This window comes from Arvicanthis niloticus, chromosome 2, assembly GCF_011762505.2.
Source record: "Arvicanthis niloticus isolate mArvNil1 chromosome 2, mArvNil1.pat.X, whole genome shotgun sequence".
Lineage (NCBI taxonomy): Eukaryota > Metazoa > Chordata > Mammalia > Rodentia > Muridae > Arvicanthis > Arvicanthis niloticus.
In genome coordinates, this window is record NC_047659.1 from 75,816,533 (window position 1) to 75,836,103 (window position 19,571).

Genomic DNA, 19,571 nt, shown 5'->3' on the forward strand with positions numbered 1-19,571 from the left:
AAGTGATACTTTCTATTGGGGCACCAGCAGGAGCCCCAGTAGGAGACTGGTGGAGGAAGTAAAAGGCCAGGGAACTGCTCTGCTCTTTCTTTTCCCTAAACATGCCTCCAGCAGCCATTACTTTCCCTCCATGGTTCCAGCTTCTTCCACAACTATCCATCAGGAACACTGGTAACATTTCCCACTGTTTTTTCTTAGGAGCTTGCAAATGCTGTTGGTGCTCTACTGTTGCTAACTTTGCAATATCTCATCAACAAATTTGGCTTTTTTGGAGTTCCTCTAGTGTTGGCACCATTCATTACAGCATTAGATTCCCTCTGTTGAAAACACTTGCATTCTCTCTATTCTGCTCTCTCAGCTAGGTTCCAACTGATACAGGAGGTGGCTGACCTTTGCCCTCTAGTCCATTCAATAACTATCACCTTCTGTTGTCCATCCTCTGATCATCATGAGGTGTGCCCATTTGGAAGACTGTTTATTTCATGTAAGCATGGTAGCCCTCAGGCATGGACAAAGCAAGGCATTTTTCAGAAAATAAAAGAACAGATCTAGAGAATCTAAATGACATTCCACAGTTGCATGACCATGGAACAGAAGCCAAATGCCAGGTGTCTTGTGGCTGGCATAAATTTCCCTATGGCACTCTGGCTCTTCTCTCCTCCCCCAGGCCTTACCACCAGAAGATATTCTTTCTGGGTCACAGTAAAAAAATTCATTTGGGTCTCATTTGCCCTTGATGAAAAGGTGCTATAACCATGCAAATTGAACATCCAAAGGAGGTTGAGGGGAGTCTGCATTTCTATTTTTGTTCTTTATAAGAACATTTTGCATTTGAGGCAACCAGGCTTTGTAGGCCTTCCATGAATCCTAGAGCAGAGTTTCTCTAAGTCAGAATTACCTTAGGTGACAGGAAATGAGTGTGTTGTATACCTTCATCCATTTGGGCTTCTATAAGGAAAAACTATAGATAACTTATAAAAAATAGAAATTTATTTCTTATGGATCTGGAAGCCATGAAATGAGATACAGTACTAACAAATTTTGTGTCTGGAGGGGGCTCACTTCGTCATTCATAAACAGTCACCATCTTTTCACTCTGTCTCCACACAGTGAGGGTGAGGAAGCTCCATGGGGATTCTTGTATAAGGACACTAATCTCACTCATTAAGGTCCCACCCTCATGACCTAATTGCTTCCCCAAGGTCCCATTTCCTAATAGCATCATCACACTGGAAGTGAGGATTGCAGTATATAAATTTGTGAACCACAGACACACATGTTCAGTCTACTGCAAGGATATTCTTGCGGGAAATACCCACAAATCTCTGAGCATCTTCTGAAACTGAGAATCTTGGAAACAAGACTCAGAAAGATGCATTTTTAATGAATGGCCTGGGTGGTTCTTCTAAGAACAGATTTTCAGGTCTCCTTTTCAATAAGACAGAAAACAGTTATCCGCATTCACAGAATAGAAGAACAAAGAAAAGAAATATAGTTTGTAGCCTGTCACATAGTGTATGGCTTCTTAAACATTTTCCCCTTATGGCTCAATACAAGACAAAAGTTACTGATAGGAAATTGTGAAGAAATGTATTGTTTACAAAAAACATTTGGTATGTATGTAACTACCATTAGTGGAGATTAATGCAAATCTGCATACTAATAAGATGGCCATGCTTATTTTATAAAATTTAATCTGCAGCTGACTATTTGATACTGCAGGACATAAAGCATCTTTAAAGGTTTTCTGAGGTGATCAATTTTTTTTTGTTTTATTATCATCAGTGTCAAGACTGCTGCTTCACATAAATACATACGACAAAATGACAGACGCATGTTCAGGGATGGATCAGAAACTTATGGACGTTCTACCTTAATCGTGAGCCAGTGATTTTTTTTTTTTAATGAAATGAACAAAGGCATATCAAACAAAATTTTGAGATCATTCTTATACAATCCAAAGATAAGTTGATTTGATATGTACAAGAGGAAGGAAAACTAGAAAAAAAATTAGTCTTTGTTTTTTCTAATTAAAATCATTTATCTCCTACATAAAATCTTCTACATACAGTAAGAACACTAAAATTCATAACAGATAACTGTCTCAATTCTGAACTGGGGTGTATCGGGAAGTGTTAGTGAGAGGTGGGAGTTGGGGGAATGGAGAGAGGACCTGGGGTGGGAGTTATTGAGAGAGGGGAGGGAGGACCTGGGGTGGGAATTATTGAGAGAAGGGAGGAAGGACCTGGGAAGAAAGGAAAATTACTATGATGGGGTGCATTGTACAAAATTCCCAAATAATTAATAAAAACATTATGTTGGGGGAAAATGCTCACTCTGTGTTTGCAAGCAAGGCTAGAGTGAAGTGAAGTTCACCAGATGTATGCGGGTCAGCACTGCAAGGAACACCTCAGACTTGTTACTCATTGATCGTTGAATTAGATTTCAGTCACTGTGTATTCACAAACCTTTACTGTTAAAATTTTTTCATGACCTTTACATTCAATTACACAACTTTATATGGTGCCATGACCCACAGATTAAAGAGCTGTGGTAAAAAGCACAGACCATCTGGTTCCCACACCCAGTAAGATGTATTACTGATTGACTAGCATCTCATGATGTCCCTGCTTTTGTCCTGCTGGTACATGGCTACGTGTGTTCTCCACAGCCATACTGTGGAATACTTAGTAATTGCCATTCAAGAGAAGAGAAATCCGAGACTAACTAAATTACTGTTGTTGAGTCATTCAGCTATGACCCAGCTACTAACCAAGGTCCCACTTTTTACTTCACCCCAAAGTTAGCTCCTCTCTGTACATCCCATCCAGAAGGAAGCCCTCTTCATCACCAAGTGATCACAGGAACATGAGGAGGCTGTGTGGAGGGAGTCCGATCATGCTCCTCAGATGGTCTCTGTTGCTCCCCTGCTTGTTCTTAAATGAAGCATGCCCGAAAGCTCTAGAGAAGGTCAGGATATAGTACGCTAGCCCCTACCCCCAAACCACCAGGTGACAGAATAGAAATTCTGACACACAAAGACCTCAGGATTGTCCCCCAGCATTTCTGGGTGCTATTGAATGCTCTTTGGTCCCTGCATTTGCTTCAGAACCTTTTGCTTTTGCCCCTGAGAAGCCAGTCAGAAAACCTAAAGCAACACACGCCTGCACTGCTTCTCCAAGAGGCCCCAGGGGAGGCAGTCCATCTGCCAGGCTTATCAGAAATGTGTAAAAATTGAATAACATGGATGGGCGGGTGTACAAGCACACGGTGCCTGACATCTGTGTAGTCTTGCGTCACCCGAGAGCTGCCTCCTCTGTTTGTCTTATGCATTGCTTCACATATCTGGTCATTGTTCTGCTGACACTGCTGTTTGGATCCAACAAGCTAACAAAAGACCAGAAACAGACTGGCAGAGGCAGGAGGCAGTTGGAGACTCTCAGATGGGGCTGATAGTGCAAGGAGATTAGAGGAGGGCTGCAGATCATAGGAAAGTACCTGAGCCCACAGTTTCATGGATCTCTTTTCTTTCTCAATGTTGTTGGCCACCCCAACCTACCTTTCCCAATTTTATGTGCATGTCCCAATAGGCATTTGTTACATACACAAGTGCAGCCTGGATAGCTGCAGGATCATTAAGAGCTGAGTTCAAATCCCACCTCAATCATTACTGTGTTGCCTTTGGCATGTTAAATAATCTCTCTGGGCCTCAGGGTCACTCACCAGCAACAGGAAGACAACAACAGTGTAGTCTGAAGGAAAAGGTAATTTTATATAAAGCAACTATCATCGAACCTAGTATATAGATCTTTCTTGGGTAGCTGTTGTGTTCTAAGAACTGACCAAAACATAGGGACCTTCCTGGTAAAAAGAACTCAGAAGAGCCACCCTCTAAGAGGAGGTTATAAACTAGCAATAAAGACAGATAATAATCAAATAGAAGCATCTGGCAATATTCTGTCATTTAGTGGCCAAGTGTTGTGAAGTAAGATAAAGAAGGGAGTGGCAGAGGGGAAAGGGACCACTATGCTGTACAGTCGTCAGAGAATTGGAGATGGCAGATGAAAGCAGATGGGCACCTGTTGGGAGGGATGCTTTGCACAGGAGGAGCAGGGAGTGCAAACCCCACCCCACCCCACACCCCTGAGGCTAGCCAGCCTCTATTTTAGGAAACAGTATGGAGGCCTAGATGGCTTGAACTCTGGATACAAAAAGTAGAGGCTAGGTGTGGTGATGCACATTTAATCCCAGCAAAGGCAAGCAGAGCTGTGTGAGTAGAGGCCAGCCTGGTCTACAGAGTGAGCTCAAGGCCAACCAGGGCTACATATCGAAATGCTGTTTAAAAAAAAAAAAAAAAAAAAAAAAAGATGGGGGGGGGAGAGGAAGGAAGGAATTGAAGGAAGGAAAGAATGGAAGGAAGGAAGGAAGGAAGGAAGGAAGGAAGGAAGGAAGGAAGGAAGGAAGGAAGGAAGGAAGGGGAGAGAAAGTAGAACTGAAATCTGTCACTCATATTTTTATATTCCAGGTAGAACTTTGACAAATACAAAAATGGACTAGACAGAGAATCTTCTTGATGATCCTTGAACTGTAAGTCCAGCAAAAGAGAAAAATATCTAAATAAGAATAACAAATGTCATAAAAGAAATGTAAGTATTACAAAAGTCACACTGCCCCTTATAGCCATTTATGAGACCAGACTATCACAAAGTTCAAAAAAGTAATGAGTCATGAACTGAGAAAAAAACAACTGTGAATTAAAGGAGCCAGGCAGAAGTTCCAGATTCAGAGCATGAGCCAGTGTGTAGAAGGCCCTGGCACAAAACAATTATTATTCTAGAATAACAATTCTAGAATTGTAACATTTAAAGTCCCAATAGCCCAAATGAAATGCTCAACGGGTAGGATTAATAACAAATTCAAAACAAGTAGGAAGAGAATTGGGGAATCGAAGCTACCCAGAATGAAGCAGAGAGACAGGATGATAGGAAATACAAAGATGAGAATGATACAGAGGAAACACAACGTTTTTAGAAGAGTTTAGGAAAACAATAGTGAAATAGTCTTGTCCAGATGTGGACTAAACTCAAGAAAAAGAAATGTCATACAGGACTGTCCTTCAAGGCAAACTGCCACCACCTTCATGAACTCAGCTGTGTCTGCTTGCAAATACTTGTTGACTGTTGACACTCCTTCATGGAAGGAGGGTGGAGAGGGTCATGGGCCCTCACCCAAGTATCCAGCCACTCCTCTCAACCAGTTGTATACAGTTCTGCCCTGATTGCATATGGCCTCAGGGAGGGGCTAGAATCCTGTAGCCAAGGACGGACTTGCTGAGGGGTGGCATGCCAACTACACAGCCATGGGGGAATCATTCTGGATGCAGACCTCCCAGAGGCTGCTTTACGGACATCCATCCTCCTGCCTGTACGAGCTTGCCCATTCTCTGTAAGGCAGCCTAATAAACTCCTTGCTTCCCCCAGGATGAACTGTGGTAGAATTGTACCTCAGGCAGTAGCCAGGACCTGCAGAGGAGGGATAGACATTGTTTGGGTCTTCCCCTAAAAGAATGTTAACAACAATACTGAAAGAAAAAAAAAATTTTAAAGAAAAAAAATTTTTTTTAAAGATTTAAAAAGTCAGAATTTGGTTCTTTAAAATAACTGACAAAGGGGCCACTGAGATGGGTTAAAGAGCTTATTACCAACTCCCAATACCTCAGCTCAGTCCCCTGGAACCACAAGGTAGAAGGAGAGAGGCAAATCTTAAAAGCGGTGCTCTGACCGCCACATGTGTGCCTGGTGTACCCCTCATAAATTAAAAAATAAATATAATAAAGATTTAATAACTAATAAAAGCAATAAATCTGTTCAGACAAAGCAGGACAGAAAAAGGGAAAGACCCTGCTATTACCACCAGCAAAGGAAGAGTGGCAATATTGCATCTGTTGGTGACATTTGCAGAATATAGTGAGGGCATCACAAAAGACTGCCAATAAACTTCAAAATGCAGATGAATATAAACCTCAAGAAAAAGTTATTTACCAAGATTAGCATAAGGAAAAACACCATGGAAAATCTGAAATTTAAAATAAACTTGTCACCAAATGATAAGCTCAACCAGATATTATTAAATGTTTAAAGATTTAATGTCAATCTTGTACAAAATTTTCCAGAAAATATAAAAAGTGGGTATACTCCCTTCTTTATTTTGTGAAACTAGAATAACATCAGTGCTACAATCCAGTAAAACATAGGGTGAGGGGGAAAAAAACCCACAGGGCAATTTTCCATGTAAACATAGGTGTAAACAGCTAAGCAAAGTGTTGATAAACCAACTCTAGCAATATGTAAAGGAAAAATCCACAATGTGCAAATCTGACTTGTTCTAGGATGCTAGAATGCATGATGCTATGTATGTCCTATAATCGGAAACCAGATCAACAGCAACAAAACATACATCACCAGACCCATGAGTTTTCAACTTTTTGATGGTATGAAAGTAAACACACTTAGCAGAAACTGCACTTGTAATTTTGAATTTTGACCTTTCCTGGGTTAGCAGTATGAGCAAAAACACTGAAGACTCTGGGCAACAACCATGAACCTCAATTCCCAATCACCCCAGGCAGCTGACAAACCCGAGGATACTCTGCCCCTGAACCGCAGTGCTCAACGATTCCGTGTATCAAACACATTTTAGACTTGTGTTATTTCGCACTTACAAGGAATTTATCAGGGAATAGCCTGATCAGAGAATAGTGAGTCTAGGAGCATAAGTAGTCAGCTCAATACATGCAGAGAAAAATAACACTTAGAAAAATTCAATATACGTTTAGTATGCAAAAATCTTGGAAATTAGGAAAAAATAAGGCATATTAATAATCTGCTATTCAGTGCCCACAGTAAAAATCCTTAACAATGTGTTTATAGAAGGAACTTTAAAAATGTTCTCTCTGAGGCTATGAATGGAAGAAGGAGGCTGGTTCTCGCCGGTCTCTATTCAGTAGCATCTACAGGGTTAGACAAGAACAAGAAATAAAGACATAAGGCAGGCTGTGGAGATGACTCCATGAAAAAGAGAGCCCACTGTACAAACATGAGGATCTGAGTTGGAATCCCCATATTAAAAAAAATAATAAAAGCTGGTTTAGAGCAGATTAACATTTACCACTAGGACATGGCCATGGCACCTGTAACTCCAGCAATGTGAGAAATGGAAACGGAAAGATTGCCGGGCTAGCCAGCCGCCAGCCTAGATCAGGGTCCTTGAGAGACCATGTCTCAGTGAACTAAGGTAGAGCGTAATAGGCAGGGCACCCAAGATCTTCCTCTGGTCTCCATATGTGCATGGGTGTTCACACCTGCACACAAGTGTGTACACACCACACTCATGCCTCCACATACGCATACATAATGAATGAAAGAAAAAGGAAATACATAAGAATTGTTTTTATGTGTGGATTATATTCTTTTCCCACAATAATTTTAAAAATGTTTTAAGCATAGTTACCTCATTTCCTTTCTCCCACTCCCAGCTATTCTAGCTGTGTCCCGTCCCTCCAATCCTTCCCTTTTCTTGCCTACTCCCTCTCAAACTCATCACCTCTTTTACTTATTATTATGACATACATATGCATATGCATCATATACATATACATCATATACACATACACTACACATATACATATGACATACATATGTGGAAATGCATAAATGCAATCAGCTGAGTCCATTTACTCTTGCTTGTATGCATATGATTTCAGGGTTGACCATTTAGTATTGAACAACCATAAGGGAAGCTCATCCCTGGGGAAGACTAATTCTCCCTCTCTTGGCAGTTGTTAGTTATCATTGGTCTTTTGTTGAGGGGTGCAGCTCTACGAGATTTCCTCCTTCCATGCTAACATGCCTATTCACGTTGTCATTGTTGGGGTCTTTTTTAGGCAGCCATATTGTTGAGATATCACAGGTAAAGCTTTCCTGTTATTTTTAAGAGACACAATCTCACAGCAGACTTTCTGGTCCTCTGACTCTTAAAATCTTTCTGCCTTATTTCCCATGATGTTCCCTGCGCCTTGGCTGTGGGAGTTGTGTTAGTGATGTATCCGCTAGGGCTGGCCACCATACCATATTTTGTTTTCAGTATTTTGACCACAGAAAACCACAGAAGGTTTTCTGTGCTGGCTTCTGTTGAAAAGGGAAGTTTCTTTGATGAGAGCTACATTTTTAAGGCAAAGAAGGCTCTTTAACAAGGCCTAGTCTTGGGCCACACAGGTCTGAGGTTAAGCCTGTAGGTGTATCGATGTCAGTTGGATGGAGGGGTCATACCCCCATCAAAATCCATGGAAAGCCATAGACAATTTTTATAATCCAAGAGTTTCCCAAGGGCAAGCAGGATGGCTCCACGGGTAAGGGGATTTGCTGCAAAGCCTGATAAATGAGATTCAGTCACCAGAACCTGCATGGTGTAAAGAAAGAACCAATTCTGACAAGTCGTTCTCTGACCTCTGGACATGAATCTCACACACATGCACACTAAGTATAAAATGGTTTTCACAATGTTTCTGGGTGCAAAGTCAATAAAGAAAATGAACAAATGCTTATATACCAACTATAAACATTTATAAAGAAAAAATTAATATAAAAAAAGAAGGGAAGTTTTAACAAGCTGTATACAAGGCCCCTGTTCAGAACACTGAGCATTCTCAAGAGGAAGTGAAAAAGACCAGGGTCAAAAGATAAAAAGTCATGCTGTTGGTTAAAGCACTCTCTATTTTAAATGTTAATTCTCTTTCTCAGTAGAGCTATGTATCCGATAAGATCTCAATTAAGACATATGCATTTCCACACTATGTATGTCTGAGTGTAGAGGCCACAGGTTATGCTGAGTGTCTTCCTTGATCACTTTCTGCCTTATTATATAATTCTTTATTTTTATACATGTAAATATTTTATCATTTATTCTCCCTCATACAACACATACTAACCAGTTTCACCTCCCTCTATTCCTCTCAGGTCCCTTATTCCAGTTTCCCCCCAAACCACTCCTCTGGTTACCTTCAGAAAAGAGCAAGCCTCCCAGGGATATAAACCTAACACAGATAACAAGTTACAGTAAGACTAGGCGCAAACCCTCGGATCAAGGCTACATGAGGCAACCCCATAAGAGGAAAAGGTCCCCAGAGCAGGCAAAAGAGTCAGAAACACCTGGCTCCCACAGTTAGGAGTCCCACAAGAACACCAAGTTACACAACCATGACCTACACAGACCCGTGCAGGTGCTGGGGCTGTTGTTTCAATGTCTGTGAGCCCCTGTGAGCCCTGCCTAGTTAATTCTGTGAGCCATGTTCTCGTGGTATCCTCGACCCCTTCTGGCTCCTAACATCCTTCCTCTCCTTCTCACATGGAGTTGCCCTGAGCTCCACCTACTCCTTGGCTGTGGGTCTCTGCATCAGCTCTAAATCTTTTTTTTTTTTTTTTACTTATTTTATTTTTTATTTTTTGAGATTAGAGTATAATATTGTTTTAGCCTTCTGTTTTCTCCCTCCAAATCTCTTGCTGTCTCTCCTCCTTGCTATCTCTCAAATTCATGGCCCCTTTTTTTCATGAATTGTTGTTACATACGTGTACTCCCAAATATATAAATACAACAGACTCATTCTGCCTCATGTTACTAACATGTATGTATTCTTTTAAGACATTCTCTCACTGAACCTGGGAAACTCACCAACTGGCTACACTCACTAACCAGCAAGTCCCCAGAAACTCTCTGTCTCCTCTCTAGTGCTAAGAAGGCCATGATACCAGGATTTTTTTACATGGATGCTGATGATCTGAATTCAGATCCTGAATGCTTATATGGCAAGCATTTGACCAACTGAGACAGATCTATCTCCCACCTTGTAATAAGACATTGACCACTTTCTTACATTCATATAGAATTACCAGGATTCAAGACAAGCCCTGACCTTCTAGAAGGAGAAGCAGGGCTGGAGGACCTGCTCTGCCAGCTATGGAGTCGTGCTGTTAAGCTGTGGTGATTAAGACTGTCATTTTCATTCAGGGATAGATAAATGGAGACAGTCATCACTCGTGTTTTCCAATAGCATCCTCCCCTTCCAGGCACGTGACAGCCAGCACATCACTGCCCTTTGCAGACAGGTGGAGCTCCCTAACTGGTTATGACAGATGAACTGTAAGAGGAAGGGAATGATGGATGATGTTTTCATGATGAGTCAATGAAGCCCATGGACCATTTCCAGTCTGTCACCTGTATGGAGAGCTCTCCCAACAGTGCTGACTCCACCTTGGAAAGGATGTGATACATCTCCTGGGATCTGCCAAGGTGGAAATTGGTTTATCCATGAAATGTTGAGGCTCATTGTTACCTCACAGAAAAGCATAACCTCTTTCTTTACATACAGCATGCAGACAGACTGCTGGGTCACAGCAGCAACCAGTGAGAGATCTGCTCATGTGTGGTCAACTGAGTTTGCAAGAAAAGGTAAAACTGAGGAATGGTGGAGAGACCAGGGCTTGGTTGTTGCTGAAAATTCATTTGGAAGGGAAATAGAACTTGTTCCTTCTTCTATCTGCCATACACAGAGATCAACTGGGAGGTGGATTATTAACATACACATTTCTAAAGAGAATTTGGGCAAATTCTTCACAACTCTGGAAAAGATTCCCTGGAGGAGAGATAAAAAATCATTATCCAAAAAGGAAAATGGTATACATAATATTACATTCCACAAGAGAAAAACTTTTTGATAAAAAGGAAATGACAGGGCGAAGACCAACATTCTAATAGTAATTACATGCAGATGATTGGGTTTCAGGCTGAATTATCTTCATAATTTTGCTTAGCCTGATTTTTCCCTCAATCTTCCACAATGACGGGTCCCTTCTGTAATGCAAAAGAAGAAAATGAGTTGTCAGCTTTCATTTGTATTTATATCAAGAACAGGAAGCCCAAAGTTAAATGTGGAGAATAAGAACATTCCAGACCCTTCTACCTGGTTGCTGTTCCAGGTAGAAGTCCTCATGGTGGAACCTGAGACTGTGTGGCAGGTGCATGGAGGAGAACTGAGAAGCATGCAGGTGGATCCAGCAGTCTCTACAACTCTCCGTGGCTTTTTTCCACCCAGGTACTAGCATTTCATCAAGGAAGCCATATTTGGCTTTCAAACCCATTATAGAGTCCTGATTTCTTTTCTTGGAAAGAGGTATCCTTAGGTGTTCTTTTGTTCTTTTCTATTTCTGGTCCCTTAAAAAACATATTTTTTATTACTGTTTGTGTGTGTGTGTGTGTGTGTGTGTGTGTGTGTGTGTGCACCCGTTCACACACTCATTCATAGATAAGGTAAGGGAATATGTGCCATGACACAAGTGTAGAGATCAGAGGACATTTTTGTGGACACTTTTCTACCTTTACATGGGTCGTGGGGATTGAACTCAGGCTGCCAGGCTTGTGTAACAAGACTTCCAGGGTGGGCCTATACAGCAACCATCCTTGTCATCCCCATTACTGTTTATTAGACACCTCAGCAGCCAGTGTGGCCAACCAGGTATGTCGTTTATTTCATCTGTTGAATACTCTCAGCAACCTTGGGGCAGATATTGAATTTTCCCTTTTTTAAATATGAGGAAATAGAGTCTCAGTAGACACTAGATAGTTTGCCCACAGGTCATATGCTAAAAGAGGGAGGGTGGATCTGGGAATCCAGTCTGTCAGACTGGAAATCTCTGTGCTACTTGTGTACCAGTAACTTTGGCACTGGCAACTGGTGACTAGTCATCTGCGTCTCACGTGCCTCCACTTCAATGTCATAGCCTTCTGTGGTAAAACAGGAACCTGGGTTTTTGAAGCCCATTTTTAATCTGGCCTCTGTGTTCCTTGTTTCTGCTTTTGCTTTTAGTGCCAAGGGACCCCAGACCTTCATACATGCTAAGCATGTAGCCTTCAGCTGTGTTGTGCCCCTTAGCCCATGGCATCCATTCCTGCATTTGAGACCCTGTCTCCCACAAGATGCGGACAGAGTAGTCAGTACTTATTGGAACATGCTATGTCCCTTTGTGACACATGACAGAGCCCAGCACAGGGAAACCCTTTGTACATGGCCTACCTCTTTGTGCCATTGTCCCCTTGTCCCCCGAGATACCTGTTCCTCCTGTGCTTGCCCCCAAGCAGACACAGATCCAGCAGTGTCTTGCCTGCTGGTGCTGGCCTCTGTCTGCAAGCAACTCTCTCATCCCACATATTCACATACTGTAGTGTCACACCTGTAGGTGTGACGTGGAAGCCACCAAGCTCCGAGTCCTGAGCCTGCTCACCACCCCTGGGCCACCATGTCCCAACCAGAGAGTGATGAGATGCTGACTGGTGCTCTGGTCCGAAACTCTGACAAGTTCCTCCGTCAGAGCCTACAAATGGGAGAAAGTATCACAAGCAACTTCATAGCAGGAATGCTAAAAGATCTGCTCTGAAGTTAGGCAAAGTAGGGTGTGAGTCTGGCTCTGTGCCTTCCAGCTGTGTAACCATAGGCAAGTTATTTACCTTCTCTGATTTACCCTATTGGACCTGTAAAGCAGATACAGTAATAACTGAACAGGATATGTCAGCAGATATCTGTAATCCAAGCGCTGGGGAAACTGAGGCAGGGAGGATTTTCCTGTGTTCCTGGATAGCATGGGCAATATAGACAGTTCCTGTCTCAAAAAAAAAAAAAAAGCAGTAAGACCTACTTCATGGTGCTGCTGGGATTATGTGACTTAATAATATTAACTGATTAAAACAGAGACTGGTCCACAAGAAGCACTAAATAAGTGCTTACTATTATCATTATTAACTGCAAAACATCTACTGTGAGATGTGAGATTGTTTGGCAGGTTAATAAGCAATTACTTTAAATGACTTTTCTCCTCTACTGGATCAGTCAGCTGCTGGATGGCTTTGAACAAATTCATCTGCTATTGGAACCTCAACCATTGCAGCATGTCCGGGTTTGCACAGACGCCAGTGCTTGGCAAGCTGGAGCCAGGAAGCTTAAGAAGGTGTGCTAGCTCATCACAGAGCATGAGACATTGGAAAAAGCCATTTAAAGTCAATTGAGATGTTTACATGCAAAGAAACTTGGCAAGAAGACAGAATCCAGAGAGCTACCTTGCCCTGACCTCAGTTTCCCCATCTACAAGAGAAGACTCCCGTCGCTCTCTCTATATTCTTTGCCTGCAAAGGAGGTACTTAATTCTGCCAGGATACTCTTAACAGCCAGCCCTGGACATGCAGTCTGCAAGGCCAACTTCTGCAAAGCCAAGCGGCACTTGGCATGGGCAGTTTTTTGCAAGATTCACACAAGCTTTCCATCTAGGGCACATCTCCACTACCTCTGCAGCTCCCTAACACCTGCCAGTTTCCATATCTCCCCGCCCGCCGACACTGTATGCAGCCACATCTTCAGTGGAGACCTCCGTCCTCACAAACATACCTTCTTTAAGCAGGTGCCCTGTCTGTCTGTCTGCATCACTAACTTACCCTGTGTTCAGAAAGAACAGCCTTTGCTTCCCTACCACTATAGACATTCTTTTGTGCTTTAAGGGAGAGCGTGTGTGTGTGTGTGTGTGTGTGTGTGTGTGTGTGTGTGTGTGTGTGTGTTATTTCTATTTCTCCAGGTTAAAACTTGGCATTTTTCCAAAGCAAAACCTTGCTTTAGGGTTAGGAAGACATTGCCATCTAGTGGCTGCAGGCAGAAATAACCAGACTGCAACCCAAGCAAAGTTGCAAACATCCAAAGGGTCCCTAAAGCTTGAATCCAATTCACTGACTTCTCCAGAGTCAAGAGATGATTTCTGACTGTCAAGACTGGAACACTAAAGACCTACTGATCTCTTCGCCCTTGGCAGGGAAACCCCGTCCCCTGGCTTAAAATGCTCCTTTGAGGCTGGCAGGACCAGAATTATTTCCATCCCTTGTGCCCCCTCCTGCTTTTTATCAGCGTTGTGGGAGGCAGAAGAGAAAGATCAGCAATCTCGCCTGGCAACTGACTAAAGGCTTTTCTGAGATAAGGAGGAAGTAGATAAGGGACCAGAGGGAGGGAGCAATTGTTGATTGGGGGAGTGAAATTTCTCTCTTGTGTTCCCAGTCCAGGGGTGGTGGTTCATGCTTTAATTCTCAAGCAAGTAATTTTCATTTTCTGTTTGTAAATCTTTTTTTTTTTTTTTGTCTCTAAAATATTGACTTTGTCTTTTTTTCCCCCTTTAGCCTAACTCATTGTACAAAATAATAGGCGTCATTAAGATACTTAGACGTGTAATAATGTACTTTGGTCATTCACCTCCTCTCTTACACTTCTCCCCTCTCCTAACCCCAGTCTTTCCCCCAATGGTTAGGATTGGGAATCTCAAAGAAGTAAGTTCAGAAAGGAAAAACCCAACACTTATGCAAAGTGTGACAATTCATTCTTGTGTAAATGGAGCCAGGGATCCCAACTCTACCACTTGTATTTGCATATCGCTTTGCAGTTCACTACGTGCTTTAATGTGCTTAAAATTCTTTAATCTTTACAAATACCCCCATGGTCAAAATTATTAGTCATTTGCAATGAGAAAATAGAGCCTGGGAGACATTGAGCAATTTTCCTGAAGTCACACAGCTATCGATGGCAGCACTGGCTTCTCTTGCTGTCCGGACAATGTGCCAAGTGCTTCTAAGGAAACTCTATGGCTTCTCCCCCTGAGGAGCAGCCAGAGAGTCAGTCACCCCTAGTTATTCCTGCCTGACACCTACAGCACCCCAGTCTCCCTGCAGCCACTCCTACAGCTTTTTTCCTGACTGCACAACACATCAGAAAGCCCTCTGACCCCGGCCATAGTTTACAATTGGCAGCTCTCAGATATTACCATCTCTTTTAGAGAGAGCGACACAGCAGGGCTCCTCGGTGGCATATGGAGGCCACCAGCCTGGATCTGTTGTACCACTGAGAGGGCTTTTTGTGAACTTGTTCTCTCACCCCCTACCAGGTAGTGCTTTGGTAAATGTCCTGATAAGGATTCTCATGCTCTCTAGTGTTTAGAAATACCAGCTATCCTCCTGGGTCTTCCGCCCTCTGAATAGCATGACCTGAAACTTGTGCTCACATGCTACACTCTTCTGCATCCACCTCTGGGAAGGGATAATTCAGCCTCCAAGTACCATCTCTAGGCTGATGACTCCCAAACTGAGACCCACAGCCCACCTCTCCCCCTGTATACCACACTCACAGCGGCTTCTCCTGAGCAGTTGCAGCATGGCAATTGGCATGTCCACATCCAAAGTCATGACCAACTGGTTCACAAATTTTCCCATCCCAGTAAGTAGTAATTCTATCCTCTTCCTTCCATACTACAAAACTCTGTATTCGTACCTGGGTTGGTTCTTCCATCTTACTACCCAAGGCCAGCCTAGCTGAGAAGCTTGCCTGCCTCAGTATCAAATTTAGAATGTGCTTCTTCCTAGCTACCTGTCTCTGGACTATTCCAATAGATTCTGACCTGGGCCCCAGTGTGGCAGCCAGAGTCATCTTCTGGAGCATAACTCAGAGCAAAACACACCCTTGCTCAGACCCTGCAAGAGGCTCCCATCCTGCTCTGTGATCTGGGCCCCCTATTATGTTACCCTACCATCCAAATTGCCACCTTCCCTCCCTAGAAATGTCAGGGAAGACCATGGCTTCTATTTATTTCAGCAATAACCTATTATTTATTCAAGAACTGGAGTACAGGAGGCACATGGGGAATCTTAACAAAACCTTCTACCTGGTTCACTCATCCACAGCACCTGTTCAGAGCCTGACCCGACTACCTCCTTCTGCCTTTTCAATCAGCAGTTCTTACTCTGTGCTCCACAGCAAAGACTTCCCATGAGCCCAGGGGCTTCTCCCTGTCTCTCCCTACCCCTCAACTCCAGCATAGGCCTATCTATAGGTGTGCTCTCCAGCCTCGCCTTCTTTCCAACAAGCAGTTTCCCAATGACCAGGACATCATCACATTGGTGGTTCTGCCCTTCCCCACCCTCCATGGTGCCAGACAGCAGAGCCAACCAGGAACCCGGAACACCTGGCCCCAATGAGGCATCAAATGTGCTCAGGTACCGGCCAAGTTCACAGGAGTCAGGAGCTGACAGTTCTAGACTCCTGCCGAGTGCCCCAGTCCCACCTCTAAGTGGAAAGGAAGGAGAAACTAAGACAAGAGGGGCAAGGAGGGAGCTTTTCAGAAGAAATAAGAAACATCAGTGACAAGGGCTGGGTTTGCCTTGGGGAAGAGAATCCTCATTGGGGGAGAATAAGAATCCTAAAGACACCCCTACCCCTCATACCCGCCATGTTATTGGGTAATTCAGTCTAATTCCTTTAGGTAGATGATAACTTACTAAAATACAAACCGGCCCTGGGTTAGCAAGTCTTACCCAAAAAAGGGCTGGACACTATTTTTTGGGTTTACACCTGTGTGAGGCCTTTACTTACAAAATCAGGGGGAGTTCAGATACGGCCCCAGACTATAGTTTACTGAGCTTTAGTCTAGAATTCCTTTAAGTGATAGAGAAAAGTAAATACTGCTGTCTAAATTCCAAAATGTATTTGTAGCTCGTCCACCAGAACCTGGGGAAATCTCCTCCCGATCTTTGAAAACTCACCCTTCAGTCAGCAAAAGAGTTACTCGCATCATTGGCAATGTAGAGCATTGTTGTCATGGTTTCTTCCTACTCAGTAACAGAAAGGGAGACTCAGATCTACACTCTTAACAGCAACAACAACAAAGTGTATGCATTCACAATCTACAATAACACCCTGGCTACTCTTGGGTCTAAAGATCCCAGTGGGACAAAAGCCAACAAAAGTGCTGAGGTCAGTCAACTACAGAGGATTCATAGCAAAGAGGATTGTGTCTTTCAGTGTCATCTGCAAGTTGTCTTTACACTCTCTGTCCAACAACCAACACCTAGCAACGTGTCTCTGAACAGGGCTTTCTTTCTTCATGCAATTAGAACTACTCCAAGACCTGGGCCAGGAAATACAAGGTTTTGTGTCTTTAAGAACAACTTCTGTATCATGGCAACATTTGCTCTTTTCTCATCCTTTGATCCCTGTCCTGTCTACTTGACAGTTTGAGAAAGGCCCAAAGGCACACAGCTGGGTTCCTGGGGTCATCCTCAAGGGGAACCCAGTCAAGATCCATGAATGAGGTCTTCATCTCCTATATTCTTTTCAAACCTGAAAGGCAGAGACTCACTTCAAGTGCTTACCGACTGCTGCGGAGAGACAAGTCCTCTTTTCAAATCATGTTTTAACAAACGGAGCATAGGAATCCAGGCAACACAACTGTGTTCCAACTACATAAAAGTTTTTAAGCATTGACCACAAAGTTAAATTATTTGGCACAATATCTGAACTTTAAAAAAAAAATGAATCCAGTTTCAAATGTCAAAACAAGTTTCACTTGTTCATGAAGACTACAATTTCTGGCAGGAACAGAGAATCGGGCCAGTCTAAAAGTGACTTTGTCTCCTTAGAAAACCATATCCCAGTTTGTGGACAATCAAACATCTTACTGTTTTTAGTATATCTAAACAGTCAAGAACAGTCCTGTAACTGTGACTATGAGACCTGTGTATGATTCTAGAACTTCCCTGTGCTGCCCTTTGCTTTGGGATCCTGTTTGTATCGCTGCTGAGGTTGTCAGGCTGTGTGCTATTAAAGGCAGCGACTGTGTTTGGGTCTTACTCACTCGGTGAGTGACACACTGTACAACATAATATGGGGACTCTTGCATTGCACAGGAAAGGGACGTGTTCCTCATGACTATTTGCGTATAAGTCATCATACCAAAACAATACACAGGGACAGAAAACTACAAGTGCACAGTCCATTCTTGGTCAGAGAAAGAAGTATGTCAGAGTTTAAATTTGAAATGCTCCACCCTCAGTTTCATGTTCTGAATGCAAGTCCCCACCTGGTGGCATAGCTTAAAGATGTTTCAGAAAGTTTAGGGGTGGTCCCTAGCAGAAGCTGGGTCACTAGGTACAGGTGTCTGTGTGAGTGTGTGTGTGTGTGTGTATACATATACATACATATTATATATTTACTATATTTTATATAATGTGTATATATATATGTATGTATATGTATGTATATATATGTATACATATACATACATACATATACATACATGTATATACACATATACACATATATGTATATGCATACATACACATACATACATACCTTTATGACCCCTTTCTGATTTGCTTTCCTCTTCCTGTCTGCCATGAGGATTCCCTCTGCCACTGTGCTCTTTCCAAGCACATGGAACCAAGCGACCATGGACTGACAACAACCTTTCGCCTCGTTAAGTTGTTCCCTCAAGTATTTTGGTCACAATGACGAAAAGTTACTAGGCAGGAAGAACAGTGCCCCTGTCAGCACAAGAGTTATGTTCAGATCTGAGCTCTGATCTGCATGGCCTTGAGAACACCTCTTGTTCACTGCCCCCTGAATCCCTCCCCTCTGCAGCCATGTTTTATGCAGTTATCTCTTCTGATGATGGTTTGGGGAGCCATCTTCTCTGAGTTCTTCCAATGATATCCCCTCCATCAGAGTCTGAACAACAATGAATTCTTACAAAATGTATCTTTATCACACCCCCAAATTTCTTGCAAATCCTTCAGCTCCCCCACCAGAACAACCTGCAGGTTCATTTAGAGAACACACAATACTTTACAAGACCTTCCTGGTTGGTCTCTGTACACCCATGGGTCTTCTTTTTCTCAGGACCACTCTGGCCTTTCAGCTCCTCCCTTATGCAAATCCTATCCCCACCTCTGAGCCTTAACTTCTGTTTGGCCTTCCCTCTGTCCCTTCCACTTCATTTCATCTGGCTAAGGAACTCCCTCATTTGACAGACAGAAATGTGCGACCTCCAGAGAACTCCCTCTGACTCTCCAGACCAGGACAAGTGACCTCCTGAAGATGTCCTTACAGTCTATTAGACAATAATCTCAAATATATTTAACAAATTACTTTAAATTGTGTGGAATTGTGTGCTCAATATTTGTCATCATGATGTAAACTGGAAGATCCAAAAGGTCAAGGACACACGCCTGTGCACATCGCATGTCTGTCTCCTGGCAGCCAGTCTGGATGCATGTACTGAGCGAATACTGCAGAAGCTGTATCTCTCCAACAGTTTCCTCACTACAAAGGTCAAGAACTCCCACTTCACAAGACTGCCGTGAGGACTGAAGCAGACAACCTGCGTGAAAGCCCTTGAATTGTGTCTTGCCTACAGTAGACAATAAATGTTTGTTGAATGACTGAGTATAAGCACGGTAGCTTCTGAGATGCCACCTTTTGAAATGGGTCCAGCATGAGGGCTGGGTCAGTAATTAGCACTTGTGAAGATTTCTTTATTAGGTGATTAATGCAACTTAAACCTTGGGTGTTGAGGCTAAGGTATTATTAAGGTAAGTGTTGATTGGCATCTGCTGGGTATAGGCAGGTGCCTCATGCCAGACCAGGACACACAGAAGTGTTGTCCTGG

At 42.9% G+C, this 19,571-nt stretch overlaps 1 protein-coding gene across 1 annotated transcript in view; it reads left to right on the top strand.

The window, feature by feature from the left end:
- LOC143441377 (uncharacterized) overlaps positions 1 to 19,354 on the top strand; it is a 46,510-nt gene extending 27,156 nt beyond the window's left edge. The window contains exon 4 of the transcript XR_013108713.1: positions 4,526 to 19,354. The gene's annotated coding sequence lies outside the window, so the exon portion shown is untranslated. The remainder of the gene's footprint in view (positions 1 to 4,525) is intronic.
- Positions 19,355 to 19,571: the final 217 nt, after the last annotated feature.